This window comes from Peromyscus leucopus, chromosome 16_21, assembly GCF_004664715.2.
Source record: "Peromyscus leucopus breed LL Stock chromosome 16_21, UCI_PerLeu_2.1, whole genome shotgun sequence".
NCBI lineage: Eukaryota > Metazoa > Chordata > Mammalia > Rodentia > Cricetidae > Peromyscus > Peromyscus leucopus.
The window spans coordinates 34,361,622-34,380,986 of record NC_051084.1 but is presented as its reverse complement, the minus strand read 5'-3'; the positions used below and the strand labels follow the sequence as shown (position 1 = coordinate 34,380,986).

General features: G+C 43.2%; 1 protein-coding gene across 4 annotated transcripts in view; it reads right to left on the bottom strand.

Annotated features, from left to right (window-relative positions):
- Micu1 (mitochondrial calcium uptake 1) overlaps positions 1-18,894 on the bottom strand; it is a 166,222-nt gene extending 147,328 nt beyond the window's left edge. For all 4 annotated transcript variants that reach the window (XM_028892448.2, XM_028892449.2, XM_028892450.2 and 1 more), the window contains exon 1: positions 18,768-18,894. The gene's annotated coding sequence lies outside the window, so the exon portion shown is untranslated. The remainder of the gene's footprint in view (positions 1-18,767) is intronic.
- Positions 18,895-19,365: the final 471 nt, after the last annotated feature.

Here is a 19,365-nt window from a genome sequence, read left to right as displayed (position 1 = left end):
GATGGGTACCGATGGCAGTGCTGTTTCCAGGTTCCTCTTCAACCCCTACTCCACACCAGGGCTGTGCCGTGCGGGGCTAGAGAGACGGCTGAGTGGTTAAGAGCTTGCTGCACAACCATGGGGACCCTGGAGACAAGCGGAACATCCCACACGTGTCTGTAACCCCAGCTCTAGTCAGCGGGTGGAGAAGACAGGAAGATCACTGAGGCTCACTGGGTTCCAGCCTAGCTGAAGGTTCCGGGGGAGGGGGATCTCTGCCTCGATGGACTAGGTGGAGAGTGACAGATGGGACACTAGATGCTTTCTTCTAGCCTCCATGCGCATGTGCGCCTGCCCCACACCTATGCATACACATGCACGAGCTTGAAAACACACACACACACACACACACACACACACACACACACACACACACACGAGTAAATATTTTTTCTTCATAACAAAACAAAGCTCTGTGATAAGAAAGCATAGCCTGAGAAAAACAGCGATGAATAACAAAGAAGAAACAGAGATGCATCACTCAGAGCACAGAATCCTACAATGCAAGCTTGACAGAACCCACAGTAAAAAGGCAGATACAGTGGCATGCACTGTATTCCATCCCAGTACTCATTTCAAGACGGGGGTGCAGACAGAGGAATGCTTGGTTTCTGCACAGGATCACATTTAACCTGAAATTCTCACTTACCTCTTTGAGATATACTCATTTTTTTCCCATGGGTAAAACCCATGTATATTTGACATACACAGGTTTTCCTTCATTAACCTACTTTTTGTTGCAATGAATCCGATATAAGAACTCCAAGAAGGTAAAGGAGTAACAGTTTTTCTTCCCTATACTTTTTAAAAAGTTGTCAACTGAAGACATTAAGTTGCATGTATAACTCACTAGACTTTTATTAGTATTAAGCACCTGCGCCCACCTAGCAAAATCTGGATTCGGGTACAAAGTCTACCAAGAGAGTTGAAATACCTTTGACAAAATGCCTGTCATTGTTGAGATGGGATTTCACTATGTTGCCCAGGCTGGTCTCAAACTCCTGGACTCAAGCAATGCTCCTGCCTCAGGCTCTCTGAGTAGCTGGAACGTTGGTCACTATCTCACCAGACTAGCAGAGCATCCTGAAGGCAAATCTGCATTATAGGAAGACAGCCTCCCGGAAATGCTTCAGAAGGCCAACTGTAAAGGAATGAATTACAGGCGAGGGAGAATAAACCCTTTTTCTAGATCTTTTTCCTTTTATTGGATCTCTAAAAATATTACTATACAGACATATTCTGTTACATTTCAACCTTTAAAAAAAAATCCTTTCCTGGTCCAGCAAGATGGCCCAGGCAGTAGAGCGTGTGCTGTGCAAACCTGATGACATGACCTGAGTCTGACCCCAGGTCCCACAGTGGACAGAGGACCAACTCCCCAAATTGTTACCTGACCTCCACGTGCACGATGTAGCATTCATCACTCTGCACACATAACTCATTTACTACATCAAATAAGGGTATTTAAATCCTCACCTGGTCCCATCTCCTCCCTCAGCTACGGCCTCACTTCTCCCCTGCTAGCCTCAGGCTTACCCAAGAGTTTTACAGCACTGTCTCTCCTCAGAGTCCATCCTCTATTTAATGCGCACCAACGAGGTTTTCAGCCTTGCTGACCTTCCCAGACCACTCTTACTGTTATCACAGTGATTTTAACACTCTCAGATCTATCAGAGCAATTGTCATATTGCCAAATCCTAGCTAATTTGTGTCCCGATTCTGCTTGATTTTTAAGTAGCACTTGAAAAGATAATTACTCCTTCACCCTCAAAAGACAGTCACACACCACTCCGGATCATGATCTGACTGCATATATGGATGGTTCCACAAATTATATCACCTACAGCTGGGCATGGGGCACACACTTTTTAATCCCAGCACCTAGGAGAGAGAGGCAAGCAGATCTCTGAGTTCAAGGTCAGCCTGGTCTACAGAGTGAGTTCCAGACCAGTCAGGGCTACATAGTGAGTCTTCCTCTCTCCCTCTCTCCCCACGTGTGTGTGTGTGTGTGTGTGTGTGTGTGTGTGTGTGTGTGTGTGTCTTAATGATACCTTAGATTATGTAAATACAAGTCTATAGTGTTCACGGATCAGCAGTCTTCTAATGGCCCATTTTTCAAAATGTATCCTCACGAATTAGTGATGAATGACTGTATTTACTACAACATCAGGTTCTCTGAATTTTACTTGAAATGTTGTGGGAATCTCTCTAGAATAGTACTTGGACACACATGAGCATGGAAGAGAAGAGATGTCACTGGTGGACACCAATGAGCATGAAGGAGAAGAGATGTCACTGGTGGACACCAATGAGCATGGAGGAGAAGAGATGTCACTGGTGGACACCAATGAGAGTGGAAGAGCAGTGTCGCCTGTGGACTGGAGCCAGAACAGCTCCGGAAGGCTTAGCTCAGGTCCAGCTGCATTCTCACTTTCTACTCTAAAACCACAGGGGGGTGAGAAAGAAAATGATGGTTTACAGAAGCCGACATGGCAGTCAGCTTTTGTTTTGTAAAGGCACGTTAGAGTTGACAGGTGTAAGCTTTTGTGGTCAGGTTGTTAAGGGCAGTGACCCATTGTCTCAGCTATTTCTCCAGGTTATCTTCCCAGGCAGCAAGTGAAGTCATGCTTGGCAATAGCTAGCTTTACTTAGAGCACTGCTTATGCTAACAAGTGGTCTCTTCTACCTTATCTCACTTCGTTACATCTGGTTTTCTTTCCCAGTAGTTAATACCCGCTGTACTAGCTAGTTTTGTTAACTCAAGCTTGAGAGGAGGGAGCCTCAATTGAGAAAATACCTCCATAAGAGCCAGCTGTTAGGCATTTTCTTTCTTTTTTCTTTTTTAATGATCTGTTCTTGTTTCTTTATGAACTTTTTTTTTTAAAACATTTATTTATTTATTATGTATACAGTGTTCTGTCTGCATATACACCTGCACTCCAGAAGAGGGCACCAAATCTCATTACGGATGGTTGTGAGCCACCATGTGGTTGCTGGGAATTGAACTCAGGATCTCTGGAAGAACAGCCAACAGCCTGTGCTCTTAACCACTGAGCCATCTCTCCAGCCCCGGCCCAGCATTTTCTTAATTAGTGACTGATAGAAGGGTCCACCCCACTGTGGGTGGTGCCACTCATGGGCTGGTGGTCCTGAGTTCTTTAATAAAGCAGGCTGAGCAAGCTGTGGGGAACAAACCAGTAAGCAGCTCCCCTCCACGGCCTCTACATCAGCTCCTGCCTCCAGGATCCTGCCCTGTACGAGTTCCTGTCCTGACTTCCTTCAATGATGAACAGTGATGTGGAAGTGTAAGCCAAATAAACCCTTTCCTCCCCAACATGTTCTTTAGTCGTGGTGTTTCAGCATGGCAATAGAACCCTAAGACACCTACTTATCAAAACTCTCCAAGACTGTCGTAGGAATAACAGTCCTTTTCTACCCTCTCATCCTAGACAAATCTACCATCTATCCTCCTCAAATCCTACAGCTTTAAGTGGCATTTATATGAAAATTTTTCTCAAAAGGTCATGTCTAGCCTACGCTTTCCATAAGGAAATGACTAGATTTAAGCTCCTACTTGACAGGCATCTCCAATTTAGTCTAAAACAGAAATTCTGATTTTATCAACTTATTCTGTTCATCTCTAAAAATCAAATGTCTAGTTGTTCAAGCCCAGAAGCAAGAGTGAGTTGTCTTTAGTTTCTTCCTTCTTAAACTATCAGAGACATTCCATCAGGAAATGCTTTGGACCCTCTTTCTAAAAAACATGTAAATCCATAAAATTTATCCCCATGTCAAGTATTAGATTGACAGGTCTTAAAAGGTAAAGCAAAATTTGCAGCCCGAACCTAATTAGGTCAGCTGCTTGCTAAGAGCATGTGCTTAGGTCAGCTGCTTGCTAAAGGTACATACACACACACACACACACACAAATAAGATCAACATTTTTGCTATTATTATTCAAGTGACAGTTGTAATACCTATAGAGTCAAAGCATGGTATTTTAGAATCATCTGTCCATGAACATGCTTTAAAAGCAAAACAAAACACACAAACTGCTAAAAGTTCTTCAGATGGAAGAACCACAGAAGAGGAAAACTGGGAAATTCAGGAATAAAAGAGCAACAGAAACAGATTTTCATCATGTCTCCCTGCATCAAGGGCCCCAGGTATGATACCTGCAGGAAATATCATGCTGAGAAAGAAACTGGCCCATCCCAAGAGCCCTGGCTCATCTCCCAGGAGAAGGACTATCCAGTTCTGGTAACTGGGCCACACAGTTAAATATGCCCATGTATATAGCCTGACTTTTGCTTTATCTTTTCTGTAAGTTGTAATTCTGCTGTGGGCAAGATGACAGATTGAGAATTTCTCTCTAGTTTTGGCCAAAACTGTAAACAAATTCACTTTTCTATGTGTGTATACATTATGTTGCTTTCTTTTAATGTGGGTGAGTGAATAGGCCGGAGCTGGGCCCTATGGCTGGGAACTCTGGTAACATGTCCGGATTGCTGTAACTCTTATCTTTATCACCTCCACCCTTCATGAGTTCTTGGCTGGGACAAAGGAAAACATAAAAGCACATATGCCCTGTACACACAGGAGATAATGCAAGGACGAGCAGATTCCCATCACAGATCTCCAACGTCTGTTTCAGACTGCAGACAAAAACCCCACTCGTCTCTAGAACAAAGCTGTTCCTTTAAGGAGAGGGTCAGAGCTGGAGCTGCTGCCCAACAGTCAAATCTTGTGTCGCATAAACAAGACCCCATGCTTGCAACCTAGGTGTCCAACTGCTGAACGGATGAAGAAAATGTGGTCGACAAGTACCATGGGGTTTTCTCTGCCATTGCATGCTTTCTGTAATTCCTAAGTCTTATGTCTTATATAGATACAAAAATTATATAAGTATATATGATGTAAAAGCAAAAGCACCCCCACCACCCCCACAGCCCTTCAAAGCAGGGTCTCATTGTGTAGCCCATCCTGGCCTGGAACTCACTATGCAGATAGGCCAGGCTGGCCTCAAACTCACAGACATCTGCCTGTCTCAGTCTATGAGTGCTGGTGCTGGAATTAAAGGCACGAGCTACCAAAACTGACCCCAATCTGCCCCCATTGATATTGCAAAATGACATTTACAAAAAGTTTGTGCTCAAAAACAGTGCAAATTACAAGAACAAATCGCACACACAAAAAAAATCATACGATGCTTTAAAAGTTTATGAGTTTGTGTTGGGCTGCATTCCCAGCTGTCCTGAGGTATGCAAAGGCCACAGGCCGCACATGCCTGGTAGAGGGATACAGAAGACAACAGGAAGGAGGAGAGAGGGGAAGGAAAGACAGAACTATGCAGAGGAGGGGGCTAAACATACAATATATACTTGTACAAAAGCTTAAAATATTTTCAGTCCAAACCCCACTACCAAACAGCGTCAGGAGTAACATTATGAATGCAGACTTAAGGAGGTGCGTTCTCCACTGCTAAGTCCCTCCTCCCCAGAGTCACCCCATTAAATGGAGTTCCTTTGTAAATATAAATGCCTTACAAAATTCAGTTTTCAGACCTTCTTTTGTATTGTAGTTTCTCAAAATAATCAGCTTGAAATAATCCTCATGCCAGAGGACAGACCTGACATGACATATTCTGGCCCCTACAGTCCTATTTTGGAATCCTATGTCCTGAGCCCCGTCATTTTTCCTGGATTGTGTCATTTCCCTCTGCGTGTTGTGGTTTAGTGGGCACTAGTCTAGTAGTGAGAGGGCGTGGCTGACTCCTGGTGACCTGGTGCAGCTGCAGTTTTCAATAGGAACAGCGTTCTTGGTCTCCAACTGTTCCTTTGATGCTGTACAACAGGATATTCTGGCATGCTTACAGTGTGCAGGGATATCCCAGTCTTGCTGGTGAGCACCTGGGCTGAGGTCACTGAGAAGAGCCTAGTGGTGTAAACTCTCCTGGTATTTAGGATTCCTACTCTACTACTACCTAAAAATTATTTTCATAATTTATACAAAGTTTAACCTAAATTTTAGGTATTTATCCTAGAAAAACATGTTCACAGGAAAACTTTAGAAATGAATGTTGATAGCTCCATTCATACATACACCTAAAAAAAAAAGTATTCAGAATTATTGGTCATTAGTGAAAAATAAAGAATACGAGACACCTTAGTACACCTATTTGAATGCCTAGGAGAAAAAACAACTAAGAGTACAGAGAAGATGAAACGCAAAGAGAGCTCTTGTACGTTCATCCCTGCTGGGATGCAGAATGGTACGGCCATGCTGGAGGACATGTCATGTTTCCTGAAGTTAAACATGCCCTTACCACAAGACTCAGCAATCCGGATGAAGGCATTTACCCTTAAGAAACAAAACCTTATGTTAAACAGAAGCAGCCATCCATGAATGTTTATAAAAAGCCCTCTTTGTAAGTTGCCCAAAACTACAGCTTCAAACGTCTTTCAACAGCTGGATGGATAAACTGTGGTACAGCTGTAGAATCAAACTCAACTACAATCAAGAGTAGATTTGTCAGGGCTGGAGAGGTGGCTCAGTGGTTAAGCGCTTGTGTTGCTCTTCTGGAGGCCCTGAGTTCGATTCCCAGCACCCACATGACAGTTCACAACCATCTGCAACTCCAGTTCCAGGGCATCAAATGTCTTCTTCCAGCCTCCATGGGCACCAGGTGTGCATTTAGCGGACAGACGTACATGCAGGTAAAAACACCCCCACACATAAAATGACAACCATTTAAAAAACTGCAAAAGAGAATGGATTTGTGATACATGCAACAACTTAGATACATTTCAGAAGTATTACACTGATGAAGACAGCCAGTCTCAAGAGGTGCGTGCTGACCATTCACATGTGCACACGGGAACTACGGCGACAGAGAACACACCGAGGGATGCCAAGGAACAGGGCTGTGAGAAGCTCGGAGTAGACAAGGACGGCATGAGAGAGCTGCTTGCAAAGTACTTCTCATCCTGCGGGAATGGTAAAAACGAGTCTGGACTATTAAAAATCACCTATCAAATTTCGTAGAATTGTACAAGAGGAAAAAAGAAGTCCATTTTGCTGTACAAATTTTGAAGGCTTTTAAAAAGCCACACTGTATAGTGTGTGATCTCACTGGTATTACATTCTAGAAAAGGTAACAGAAAACAGATCAATGAGTGTCAAGGGTCAGAGGGTGAGGGAACAGGATGACCTCAAAGGGGCACAAGGGACTTTCTGGAGGTAAGGGAGCTATTCTGTTCCTGATTATTGTGGTGATTCCATGCTGCAGTGGTCAATACCTAAGTGTATACAAAGACAGAGACAATCACAAGGAAACTACACTTCTGGAGTGAAGGATATAGTCGTTTAAATTCTTTGAAAGACTTATTTATTTTTATTTTATGTGTATGTGTGTTTGCCTGCATGCATAAGTGTGCACCATGTATGTGCCTGGTGTCCATGGAAGCCAGAAGAGAGCTCTGGATCCTCTGGAACCGAGTTACAGGTAGTTGTGAGCCAGCGCGTGGGTACTGGGAACCCAGCCTGGGCACTCTGGAAGAGCAGCAAGTATTCTTAACCATTTTTCCAGCCCCAAAGGGTATGATTTTTTTGAGCCCGAACCCGATGATAGTTGCACAAGAGGTATACTTGTACAATTATTGTGTAAAGAGTCTGTGGCTGAGGCAGAAGATGAGTCTGAGGACAGCCTGGGCTACAGAACAAGATCTGCTTTCTAAAAGAGAGAAATTAAGAAGTTTTACCCAGCCTACCCTCAATCATCTGAACTCAAAATATCTTTCTGTTCCTGCCTCCCAAGTAGCTGGACTACAGGCTAAAAACACCACGCCTGGCTAAAGGATTTCTATATGGTGTATGTGTATGTGTATGTGTATGTGTATGTATGTAAAGAAGACCACCTCTCTTTCATCTTAAGTTCATGGTTAATGCCTCTGCAACAAAGGACAGATTTATTAAAGTAGCACACAAATGCACTTAAATTTGAAAAATATAACTGTTCATTATATGTATAATATCATGTGTATAAGTGTGCATGGAAGTCAGAGGACAGCTTTGTGGAGTTGGTTTTTTTCCTTCCACCTTTACGTGGGTTCCAAGGATCGAACCCAGGTCATCAGGCTTACATGGCAAGTGCTTTTATCCACTGAGCCGGCTTGAGACATAATGTAACTTCCATGCCCACAGGAACCACTAAAAGGCAGTGAAAACTTCAAGACAGAGATAAACCTGTCTGTGTTTCTTCTTAAGTCTGATGAAAGGCGGGCAGTCGTGTCAACAAATGACTGCACATGATACATGTAAGATAAAAATGCTTTAGCCAGGCATGGTGGCACCTGCCTTTAATTCCAGCACTAGAGCGGCAGAGGCAGGAGGATCTGTGTGAGTATGAGGTTTACAAAATAACAGTTTCAAAGCACACACACACTCATACGTGTGCACACAAGCACATGCACACACATGCACACATGTACTTCAATGACATCTAACTGCACAAAAGTGATTAGGTAGAGCTAATTAGGATAAAACAGTTAAATGGCTCACGTAAGCCTATATCCTCATTTGTGATTTATCAGCACATTCATTCATTGTAGGATACAATGTGTCTTGTGAATAAAGCTTTAACATGTCAATAGCACTGGGTGGGTGACTAAAGCTAAACTCTTCAGAACATAGGAGCCTGACCCTGGAAGAGTGAGTTTTTAGTAAAAGGAAAACTAGAGAACACTGCTCAGCAGTGATGTGTGCTACATGCATCATGGAACAGAGTCAGAACACTGTATGAGCTTCCTCCGAGATAAGAGCTCGGACTCGGTCTCTGGTGTGGACATGGCACAAGAGGGCAGAAGGAAGGGATCGGTACTGAGGATGCTGCCTTTCGTGTGCTGACGGCTCTGCTTCTCAAGGGCTCCTCTGAATATGTTCTCAACGGCCATTTGTGCGAGGCTCCATTTCCAGAAGGTGAAAAGGGTACCCACACAGAAAACGTAGTAACAATTTCATGTCGGAATAAATATGAGTCAATGACACATCGCTGACAGTCACATTCAGCAGCAAAGAATTATTTGTAGTACAGGCCAATTTGTAAGGATAATGTGTTTATAGACAGTCACACACGTATATCAGGTATATCTGTCTGCCAAATGAAGTTCTTTCCTGTATAAATAACCATTCCAGTGTCTTTCCCCTAGTATTCACAGAAGCAAGCATCGTTATACATACTCCCTTGTAACAATTTGCCTGTATTTATGGTCTCTTTTTAAAACTGAACATGCCAGGTTGACAAATAATCTAACTTCTAGTTACCCAGGTACTTTTTCTTAAAAAAAAAAAAAAAAAAGGTGGTGTTGGGGGAAGTCTTGCTATGTTACAAAACCTGTTCTTAAAATCTTGTGCTCAGATGATCCACTTCTGCCTCCTCTGTCACTGAGACCACAGCTCCAGCCACATGGCACTCCTGGCCACACCATATCCTTCTTAACAAGCATTTCTCCTGCCCATTTAAAGGGTTCTCTGAAGTTTGGGACTTAACTGAACTCCAATGAGACAATGGAAAACTGAACATGGAAAAGTATGAGCTGCTGCCCTGTGCTTTGCTTCATTCTGTTTTGCTTTGATAAGCAGAGGCCCATAAATATCTTACTCTACATAATTAATTAGTTCTAGATATCAGGCTTAACCATCTTGACCTCTTAATGGACAACAATTTTTCAGTAAGCCAGGACCATGTTTCATTACTGATGGCAATCATGTGCTTACAAAGGAAAATATGGATAATGGATTACCACAAATGGCCAGGAGGAGGGCTACGGAGATGGTGTGGCGGGTAAGAGTGCTGCTTCCTAAAGAAGCATGAGGACCTGAGTTCAAATCCCCATCACTCACATAAAAAGCTGGGCATGGCTGCTAATGCGTGTGCCTGTAACAACCTCCCCCCAAACTCAAAGACACAGAGGGGAAGCTAAGGCAGGAGGTGCACAAAGGCTTGCTGACTGCCAGCCTGGCTCGAGGCTCAGCAGTGTATCCTGTCTCGGGGCACAGCGCCGAGTGTGGTCCAGCAGGATACATGTGCCTTCCTCTGGTCTCCACACACACACACAGACACACACACACACACACACACACACACACACACACACACTCCCAAGCAAAATGTGTAACATGAAGCAAATTTTATAAATAAATGTTTGTTTGGAGAGCAACCTAAGATAATGCGGCCCACCAGGCCTGGTATGCACCCCGGCAACCCAGTGCTCAGAAGGCTAGGGCAAGAGGATGGAGACAATGAGATGAGCCTTGGCTACAGTGAATTCCAGCCCCAGTCTAGGTTACATATAAAGACTCTGTGTCAGGCAAATAAGCAAACAAACAAAATAAAAAGAGGAAAAACCTGCTGACGGTGATAATTAAAGATCTGTATTTTACGCAAAGTAATTTTCAATGAAATATTACATAAATATATAAGCATAAATAGATATTATCTTTTAATCCAGATAATTCAACCAGAATGCAAAGTAAGACTGGATTTTTAAAAAGCATCTATTACCTATCCTTGCTATGAACAATGATTATTTGGTCTCCTTGTTGACTCCTGGCTCACAGCTCCCTAAAACCGTTGGGTCCTCAGAGTGTGTTTTTCTATGACAAATATATAAACACGAAGATTACTATGGGGGGAGGGGAGGGGTGCTCCTGGAAAGCCTCAGGAGGGGAGCTAGGTGACAGAAGGTTGGCACTTCAGCCCTACTTCCTATTCCCAGGGAGGGGAAATGTGCTGAAGGATCCCCACCAGATATTTATTCAGCCAGGCCTCTGTGAAACCCCCAAAGCCAGGACTGCCCAGCAGCTGGGCTGCTGAACTCCTGAGGGGTACTGAGAAAATGACAAACACTAAGACAGCATGGGAGCCTCGCACCCTTAGCAGCCTCTCCACCTTGCCGGATCCCAAGTTGTATCCTTTACATAACAGAGCAAGGACCATCGCGATGGCCCAGTGGGTGTAAAGGCAGTTTGCCACCAAGAAATGAAAACCTCTAGGCTAACAGCGATGGGAGCCGTGCCAGAGGAGACATCTGAATTCCTTCTTCAAATGCTGGGTACACATAAGAATGCACACTCCACAAAGCCCATGCGATTAATTGGAAAGAAACAAGCAGTGTTGACAAAACTGCTAGACAGTAGATCAAGGAATGCTCTTATGAACAGCATCGTACGCATCACCTAGACTGAACATGTCTTCCTGTTCGCCTCACCTATTTCTCTATCACGATGAGCTTTCGCTGTTTTGTTTTCAAGACATGCTAGCCCTCGCCTCACATTTACTATGGGTAACGTTAACTTCTGAGCTTCCTGCCTCCACTCTCATTGCTGGAATTACACCTCCAGCTGTACAGCTGCTATTTTATTCCGAACTTTTCAAAGGAAGTTACAGTCAACACTTCGCCCCAAGATATCTTTATAATATTGTCCTTTATAACTGTAAGGCAATTATCACAAATTCAAATTAGTAATATGCTCTTAATATATTCTAATGTATGAGCCACTGTTTCCACAGGCCTGGTTATCACTCTCCAGATCATTCTGGTATTGACCCATTTTCCACCAGGAGTCGCTCTGTGGTTTTCTATTTTATAGACATGAGCATACTTCTTGCCCAAGCAGAATTCTGTTTCATCTTGGGCATGAATATCTTCAGTTTTAAGAACAGCTGTGTGCCTTCTTTGGCTCCAGAGACACTGCTTATAGTTAGCCAAGGAGCCTTTCCCAGCAGCCATCCCGAGCGTCACCTTTTAGAAGTCCTGTTTCCAGCAGATGCCCACAGACTCCAAGGCGGAGAGAGCCACAGCACTTTATTCATAGCCCTTGACGGTTCTACCCAAAATCTGAGTCTCAGTTAAGATCACAAACGTCCCACTTTCCACAGTCCTTTCTTCTAACAGGACAACTGGCAGCCCAAAGTGCTTGATGCCAGCATTTAATGAGCACTGCTGCGAGGGCACTGTGCACTGAGTGCCTGGCATCGTTCTCCTACTTATTCCTCAGTAGCTACAGGGCTGGCTCTCCAACTTCACTTGAGGGCATCAGAGTGCACACTTCAGTAAATGGCAGCAGTGCGCTCCTTTCATCCAAGAGGTGCTGCACTATTTTTCTTAAGATTTTTTTTCAGTGTGAGTGTGTACACATGTGTGAAAGAGTGTGAGTGTGTATGAGTGAGTGTGTGTGTGTGTCTGAGAGTGTGTGTGAGAGAGTGAGTGTGTGTGTGTGAGTGTGAGTGTGTGTGTGTGTGTGTGTGTGTGTGTGAATGTGTGAATGTGTGTATGTGTGTGTATTGCACTCTCAGGATTCCACCATGGGACGGAACTCAGGACATCAGCATCTTGCACAGGAAGTGCTTTTACCTGGTGAGCCGTTTCATCAATCCACTGTTCCTAATCACTAGGCTTCAAATATATCACTAGGCTTCAAATAACCTAAAGCCTCCATTTCATCCCCACATTTGGGACCACAACTTGTAATCTTAGCACTTAGGAGGCTGAGACAGGGATTGCTTGGAGTTTGAGGCCAGTTGAGGCTACAGAGGCCTTGTCTTTAAAAAAAAAAAAAAAAAAAAAAAAAAAAAAAAAAAAAAAAAAAGTTTTATTTTACTAAGAAAATATTTTTATTGGTATGAGTATGGGTGTCTTTCTTGCATGTCTGTCTGTTGTGCATGCCTGGTACCCAGGGAAGTCAGAAGATGCTGGATCCCCTGGAAATAAGAGATACAGACAGTTGTGAGCCTCTGTGTGGTTTTGAACTATGGTTTCCTCTATGGGAAATGAACTCAGGACCTCTGGAAGCAGCCAGTGTGATTTCAAATAGTAAAACTCACTTTGAACTTGCTAGTTTTAACTCAGGAAATAAAACTGAGTTAATGCACCTCTATATGTGGCAATATTTAACTTCCCAATGACAGATCACTAATTGTATTTAAAGTTAATCACTTCACATAGTTCTCCAATTCCATTATTGTCTTTTATTTTTTAAAATTACATTTTATGCTGTTTTCCCTTCTACCTGCAAATATCTAGCATATCTTGTTCTGAAAGCATCACTTCTTCTTCAGAGGTGTATGGGTAGGCATGCTGACAAACATACACACACACATAAATAAATACAAATTAAAAAAATTCAAAGCCCTCTTTAAACTGGCCCACCAGCGATCACTTTTGGATTACATATTCTTCAAATATCTGAGCACTTTCTTAATAAGTATAGTTTAGCAAAGTCTCCCATTTTACTGACATGTATGTAAGATGAACTCAAGCACCTTAAATCAAGACAATTTGAAGGGCAATCTAATTAAGTCATTGCTTAGGCATCTGTATATTTTAAACGTCCTCTTTCTCTGTCTCTCTGTCTCTCTGTCTCTCTGTCTCTCTCTCTCTCTCTCCCCCCTTTGAGGCAAATTAGAAAAATTAAATCACTTAAGACATTATTTCTGCTATTATTAAAATTACATGTGATTAGAACTTTGCACATCCCATGTACCTGCTATGTACTAACTAACTTTGACCACACAAGAGAAAGACATGACCACTCCCACGTGCAATAGGACAGACTCAGGTTCAGAGGGATTATCCACTCACCATCAAGAAGTGATGGAGGGGGAGTTAGAACAGACCTCATCAGAACCCTGCCCCTAGTATCAGCAGCTCATCCAGCAGCTAGCGGCCGCTCTACTCAGCTGCTGACATCTTTCCATTGAAACAAGACAGTAAACAGCAGACTGTTTTAATTATAGTCCCTCTTAAAATATAGTGAATCATTACAACAAAGACAGAAAACAAGACACTAATGTTAACTAACTAGTCTTAAAGTTAATATGCACTTGACAGCAAATAGTGAGTTATAGTGTTTATTTTCCATACATAAAGCAGTCTCTACACCAAGAGAGTTTTAAGCAAAATAATGAAGAGAACCTAGAATTTAATCTTATTGATCACCGATTTCCAATAATTTAAAACATTTTTATTCTGTATTCATAAGCTGTAGTTACTTAGTCAAGTTAACCTATAATACAAAAAGTACCAATAATGATTGAGTTTGGCACATAAGTTGTACCTCAGCAATAGAGTATGTGCTAAGATAAAAGAAATTTTGACAAACTGGCCAATTTTACAATATATTATAGGTTATAAAACCCAAATAATTGGGGCTGGAAAGATGGCTCACTAGTTAAGAGCACTTGTTGCTTTTATAAAGGATCTGGGTTCAGTACCCAGCACCCACATGGTGGCTCACAACTACTTGTAACTCCAGTTCCAGGAGATCTGATGCCCTCTTCTGGCCTCTGTAGGCACTAGGCACATACATGGTACACAGATATACATGTAGGCAAAATACCCATACACATAAAATAAAAATAAATCTAAAAAAGTCAAACAAACAAATACTCCAGAGCAAAGACGCCATACGAGTAATAACAAAACACATACATGCAAAGGAGGGGCACCAATTTCAAATTCTGTAAGTTAATAATAGATGTTTTAAAAGGCAAAAATGGCAAACACAAGTAATTTATATTGCAAAGGAAAAACAGACCTCTTCAGTTAAAATACACACACTTGTGAATATCTATTGCTTCCACCTTCATACAACCCTCCTCCCTGCAGCAAGACACAGTACCTCAGTCTCTTTCCTCTAGAAACTTAATTCCTCACCATTCATTTGTGTGGTTTGAGACCATGTTTTCCCTTGCCCTAGTCCATGGTAAGAGAGAAACACAAGCCTGGCCACAAAAAGCATTCTTATCACCCTGGCTGCAGGGAGAGCCTCTGGGACAAGCTGGCTTTGCTGACCAATGATGCTGATACAGAAAAGGGCTAGATGTGTGGGGACAAGAGGGTCTCTACGGGGTTTCCACACTGGGGTGAAGGGGGTAAACCTGCTGCTAAGCTTTTTGAAGGCGTGTGAGGCCAGGTTTCAATTATTTTTCTATTAGTATTCCCAATTACATACCCCCAAAGGGAAATGATTCCCTGCTGGCAGAACAGGTTAATTATAACTATGACTTTGTGTGTGTGTGAACTTTTTTCTTTTCTTTTTCTTTTTTTGAGACACGGAACTCACAATGTGGATAAAGATGGTGTCGAACTCAAAAGAGACCTGCCTGCCTCTGCCTCTGGAGGGCTCAGATTAAAGGCCTGCAAAACCACACTCGGCCCAATGTTACATTTTTTTGTAATGTTTCTATTTTTTTTAACAGAATACACTGTTTTTATAATAAGAAACAAACATACAAGATAATGTCCTGGCTTCTCAAACATGCCCAGATAGTAACATTTCATATTTTTAAAGCATTAACATTTTTTTCTCTTGATTTACTAAAGTAGACAAAACATCTGAAAAAAATTGCCTCTTTTTTGACACTAAAAGAAGCTATTTCTGCCGAGTGGCAGTGGCACATGCCTTTAATCCCAGCACTTGGGAGGCAGAACCAGGAGGATCTCTGTGAGTTCGAGGCCAGCCTGGTCTACAGAGTGAGATCCAGGACAGGCACGAAACTCAAAACTACACAGATAAACCCTGTCTCCAAAAACAAAAACAAAACAAAACAAAACAAAACAAAACAAAAAAAAAAAAAAAAAAAAAGGAGGAGGAGGAGGAGAAGCAGCAGCAGCAGCAGCTATTTCTATTCTTAGGGGGAATGCTGAGGTAAACCTTTAAAAAAGGGATTTTTATATAAAAGGAGGAATACCAAATAACTCTTTGAGGGGAAAATAGATATTTAACATGTGCTTTCAACATTGTAAAAACTGTTCAAGAGCTAAAATTAACTTCAAAGTTTCAAAGTTAAAAAAATTACATTTAAGAAAGGCTTTAAAGATCCAGCCATCCCACTCTTGGGCATATACCCAAGGAATGCTGATTCATACCATAAAGATACATGCTCAGCTATGTTCATAGCAGCACTATTTGCAATAGCCAGAACCTGGAAACAACCTAGATGCCCATCACCGGAAGAATGGATGAAAAAAATGTGGTACATATACACAATGGAGTACTACTCAGCAGAGAAAAACAATGAAAGCATGAAATTTGCAGGCAAATGGATGGAACTAGAAAAAATCATCCTGAGTGAGGTAACCCAAACCCAGAAAGACAGTTATGGTATGTACTCACTCATAGGTGGATTCTAGATATAAAATAAAGAACAATCAGACCACAACCCATAGAACCATAGAGGCTATATATATAGCATGGAGGTCCCTAGGACGACTGTGGCATATAATAAATTTCAGTTTTACTCAATTATTGAAAAAAATAGCCAAATGAATGGAAACACATGAACTATGAACCAAAGGCTGAGGGGCCCCCCAGCTGGATCAGGCCCTCTGAATAGGTGTGACAGTTGATTGGCTTGATCAGTTTGGGAGGCAACTAGGCAGTGGGACCAAGTCCTGTGCTCATTGCATGAGTTGGCTGTTTGAAACCTGGAGCTTATGCAGGGACACTTGGCTCAGTCTGGGAGGAAGGGACTGGACTTCCCTGGACTGAGTCTACCAGGTTGATCACAGTCCTCGGGGGAGGACTTGTCCTGGAGGAGGTGGGAATGGAGGGTGGGCTGGGGGTAAGGGGAGAGGGTGGGAGGGGGGAGAATAGGGGAACCCATGGCTGATATGTAGAACTGAATGGTGTTGTAAAATAATATATATATATAAGCAAAAAAAAAAAAAAAAAAAAGAAAAGAAAAAAGAAAGGCTTTATTGGTCAGCCTGATGGTATACGCCTGCAATCCCAGCACTCTGGAGGCTGAGGCAGAAGACTGCCATTAAGCATTAGTCCAACTGTGGGGGAGGAGAGTGGTGCTTCTTAATTACTTTAGTCTAATAAATGATAAAAAAGTCTGAAGTAGTTGTTCAGTTAAATATAGGTTTTAATTATTTCATGTGATATTCAATTATGGGAAAAATTATACATTATTAGGGTTTTTTTCCCTTAAGTATAAGAAAGCAAGTCTTTGGATGTCTTTGAGAATATAAAAGCCTAAAAAGGGTAATGAATGAAGCTGAACACAGGGATGCATGCCTGCTGTTTCAACTATTAAGGAGGCTGAGACAGTGTGTGCCCAGGACTTCAGGGCCAGCTTGGACAACACAGTGAAACACTGTCTCAACAAATAAATCACTTTACTGAATACAGTAACTACTCCTCGAGACTCTAGGACAACAACACTGAAGGCAGTGATTCACCTGCTTTTACTGGCTATCACTCTCCCCAGGCACACAGGCCATTCCTAAACCTTCACTTTTTGCTAATATTATTTCGAATTTTATGACCCTCTCTAATGATACTTAGGTATCATTATACTTAGGTGTTGATGACAGTTTCTTGGCATGTAGGTAGCCAGGGTGATGTCTTTAAGTGGAACAGATAATCAAGAGATTTATGAGAAGTGGGGACGGACCTGCAAGGTGGGGTGGGCCTGTAATCCCACCCACCAGTGAGTAGGCTCAGGCAGAAGGATGCACACTTTAAAGCCAAACTGATGAGCAAAAAACAAACAAACAAAAAATCCTGTGTCAGAAAAGAGAACAGAAACAAAAGTAAACCAAACCAAACAAAGTAGCTGGAGGCCAGAACACCTTCCCAGAGAAGCCGCATTCTAAACTCTTTAGAATCAGTAAATAATCGACTCGAGCATCACGTTGTCCACATCAGAAAGCAATCAGGATGGTCACGGTGGCCTGGCCAACTTTTTTTGTTTGTTTCAAGATGGTGACAATCAGTGAGACCTAAATTCCCCAGCAGCTGTCAACTCTGGACTTGTTTCATCTCATGAACAAACTCCTTCTAATGGTGCTTGCATCACCTCCACACCTGACCCTACTGGCTGCTTTAACGTAAACAGAGGTCTATCAAAGAAGCCACCCCCAAAGTGGAATTGAAATATCTATTTAAAAACAAACGGGGGGAAGGTCTTTTGGAAGCGTCGCGGGAAGAAAATGACATTCTTAGTTATGGAATGTTTAGTCTATTTACATGTAGAAATATTTGCACTTGCTTCAAGCACCTGAAAAAGCCAGCAAGAAAAAGAGAGGAGAGAGAGAAATAAAAGGTAAACCCTAAGATTTATGAAAGTGACAACTTATTATAAAACACAGTCCGCCTTAAACTCCTCTTCCAACATTCACGTATCATCAGTAATACCTGGCTCATTCCTGAAACATCAGAGTAGCCCCGAATGGGACCGGACAGAGACAGAGAAAGAGGGAGAATGAGGACGCAAAGTCGCCGGTGAGAACGAACACGGAACAGTCCGAGAAGTCTGCAGGTAAGGAGCCAACGATTTCCCTCTTCTCTCTAGCACACGAAACATCTACCATCTTTCTATCGCAGCTATAAAGTCCTCCATGCACTTCCCACCACATCCACGAATTCCAGGAGAACCAGTCAGGACCACCTCTGTGTCCTGGTCGCCGGGGGAGAGGATGCACGCTGAGGCTGGCAGCAGCCGGGCACCCCAAGTTCTCCCCGGACAGGGGTAAAGAGTGAAGGAAGCGGAGGACCGATCCTCAGCCTATCACCGGCAGCATCACCAAGACAGCTGTCCCGGCGGACCGGAGAAGTGGCCGGATCTCAGAGCCGGACGAAAGGCTCGTCCCTAAAATCGTACCCGCTTCCCCTCCCTTCAACCGCTGCCTCGGCGCAGCGACCGGAGTCCTGACACTCACCCGCCCGAGCTCCAGCTTCAGCAGCAACTCCAGGAAAGCCGCCCACCTCCGCCGACCATAGAGACGCGGCCGCCGCGGAGCCCAGCCCTGCGTCCGCCGCCCACTCTCACGTGACTCCCCTTAGCCGCTGGGCCTGTCGGGATCTTGGCGAACCGCAGCAGGGAGGGAACCAAGGGAAAAAAAAAAATGGGGAGGGGCGGAGAGGCAACCCCGCCCTTCCTTAGGGCCCGCCCACTCTTCGGGCCCGCCTGGGCCCTCCCTGTCCTCCGGCCCCGCCCATAGATCGGCCCCGCCCCCTTACTGTTTAGGCGGGAAAGCCGGCGGGTTTGCAGAATCCCTGGTGCATTCCTTTGCCGATTTTGTTTTTCTGTTGTCAAAGTGCACATCTTCTGTGGCTCTTTCTATTTAAACTCCGCTCTGTGGTAAGTGAGAAAGTGCTAATGAGATTCTTCCCACCAGCCAGGAGGCTCACACTGTGTTTTTTTTTTTAACATCTTTTTATTTATTCTTTGACAATTCCATACATGTATACAATGTATCTTAATCCTACCCACCTCCAATTCTCCACTTTCACACCTCCCAGACACTCCCCAACATG